Source organism: Ursus arctos, unplaced genomic scaffold (assembly GCF_023065955.2).
Source record: "Ursus arctos isolate Adak ecotype North America unplaced genomic scaffold, UrsArc2.0 scaffold_22, whole genome shotgun sequence".
Lineage (NCBI taxonomy): Eukaryota > Metazoa > Chordata > Mammalia > Carnivora > Ursidae > Ursus > Ursus arctos.
Genome location: NW_026622897.1, coordinates 22,293,375 through 22,295,837, shown reverse-complemented (window position 1 = coordinate 22,295,837; position 2,463 = coordinate 22,293,375). Strand labels below are relative to the sequence as shown.

General features: G+C 40.8%; 1 pseudogene; it reads right to left on the bottom strand.

Annotated features, from left to right (window-relative positions):
- Positions 1 to 1,294: 1,294 nt before the first annotated feature.
- On the bottom strand, positions 1,295 to 2,254 carry LOC113260178 (voltage-dependent anion-selective channel protein 2-like; annotated as a pseudogene).
- Between the last annotated feature and the right edge of the window lie 209 nt (positions 2,255 to 2,463).

Below are 2,463 nucleotides of genomic sequence, written 5' to 3'. Positions count from 1 at the left end.
ACCTCTTACTCTGCTTGTGGATAACCAATTTTACTGCTGTGTTTGCTATGTTTCTTTTTGCAAAAATAAGCACTTAGCTTTTTTTTTTTTTTTTTTAACATGTATCCTAAGTATAACTTTGGATCATTTCATGGAGATCTTTCTCATTCTTTTTTAAAGCTGCATAATACACCACCGTATATATAAGCCAAAGTTCATTTAATCAATTTCCTGTTTGAGCACATCAATAGTTTCCAATTATTTTGCAGTTATAAGTAACACCACAATGGATAATATCAGATATGTATATTTTTGTATTGTTAAATGAGTATTTTATGGTAGCTTCCTAGAAGTGGAATTTTTAGTTCAAAAGTTAAATGCATTTATGGGTTGGTGAGATATGGATAAATCTAGCCATGTGCCACTTAACACATGTTTTAATTACAGAGACTTTATAATATATCCTGTTCATCTCTCAGGGCCACTTCTTCACAGCTCTTCTTTTCCTGTATTTCCTTAGGGTTTTTTTTCCCCCATATTTATTTTTTTCATATAGACTTTAGTATTGATTTGACTAGCTCCACAAAAGCTCTTTCTAAAATTAAGATCATGGGATGCCTGGGTGGCTCAGTTGGTTAAGTGTCTGCCTTCGGCTCAGGTTGTGATCCCGGGGTCCTGGGATCAAGTCCCACATCAGGGACTGGTGGGGGGAGCCTGCTTCTCCCCCTGCATGCCATTTCCCCTGCTTGTGCGTTCTCTTTCTCTCTGACAAATAAATAAATAAAATCTTAAAAAAAATAAAATAAAGATCATATTGTCCATACATTTACCTAGAAAGAAATGACATCTTGTTGATGCCAAGCCATGCTAACCAAGAAGAAATGTGTGTCCATTTGCCCAAGTCTACTTTTGTGTTGTTAGGAACATCTAACAGTCTTTTGCATATATGTTTGGATTAGTTTTGTCTTACTGATTATTCCTAAGTATGTCATCTTTATATTTTTGTTATTGTAAATGGGGATTTCTCTTCCATTATATTGTCTAACTACTTATGATTTGTGTTATGTGAAACCTATTAATTTTTGAATGTTTATTTTATATCTTGCAGTGCTAAAATAAACATGCACACAATTGCACAGCATTCATAAAGGTCTATTTCATTATGGGGGGGTAACACATTTAACGGTTAAATACATTTAAATAACATAGAGGATGGCACAACTGCTGCATGGGTAGCTAGATTAGATCACCAATTCACCTAGAAACCAGCTAACGAGTAACTGTCTAAATATTTAAAGCACAGCTCTTATTTAGATCAGACTTTGGTTTGATCACCTTCTTGGTCACACTGGAAAGAGACGAAAGTGAAATCTTCTGTTATCCATTCCCAGAGGTTTCTTTCAGCTGGATTAAGGCCTCCAGCCACAGAACAAGCCCAAGCTCAGGGCCTCCGGCATGAATGCTCTTTCCAGCTACCAGAGCAGACAGTATAAGCTGGACCCCAGGCCTCAGAGTCTGAGCCCACTCCAATTAAATTAGACTTGTTGACTTTTGCAGAAATGGCAGCAGTGGGATCCCGCCGATACTTGGCTATAATGCCAAAGCGAGTGCAGTTGGTAACTGATGTCCAAGCGAGGTTTCCTGAAATGTCAAGATCTTCACATACTTTCTGATACACTGATCCTCCAAATTCTGTCCCATCATTGACGTCAGTGTGCAGCTTAAGTCCCCAGTCCTGTAGCCCATCGCAGAGTTATTTCTTGTCAGCGTCGATCTGGCACTGTCAGCAAGCCAGCCCGCATAACCAAAGATAGCCAACCCAGCAAACTCAAAAGTCAACATCACAACCAAGGTTCATCAACTCCCTCTTGTAAGAAGACTTGATTTTACCACTCGCTCATGCTGGGTGAAGGGTATTAAATATTAGTTTCAAACCTTGATAAACCTGGTCTTCAATTGCAATGTCTGTTCCCCAGAGAGTTATCCATGTTTGATTTTTCTGTGAAAGTGAGACCAGACCCACACCATCTATGTTTGGTCTCTGCTGTTCCACGAACCTTACCAGTGTCTGTATTCGATGAACAGATGTTCAGAATTCCAAACCACTGCATGACTTCGTTTTCACACCCAGTTTCACCAACCCAAAACCAAATCTTCTGCCGGAAATATCTCTGGGGGCTTTGCCAAGGTCAGCATATGATGGAGGATACGCCTTGGTCACGCGCGGCTCTGTCCATAGCCATGGGAAGGCGTGGCCACTGGAAGGCGAGGCCATGGGAAGAGGTGATGCGGTGATCTCCTGAGAGGGACAGCAGCCACTCTGCTTGCTGCCGAGACCTCTCAGTTCGCTCAGGGGCTCCGGGGCTCAGGGTTGGGCTGCAGCTTCCACAAATGGAGGGGGAAGGAAAATGTCTTTTTTCTTCATCACTGCCTTTTGTTCTTGTTAGATATGACTTGTGTATACCATTTTAATTCCCTTCTTGT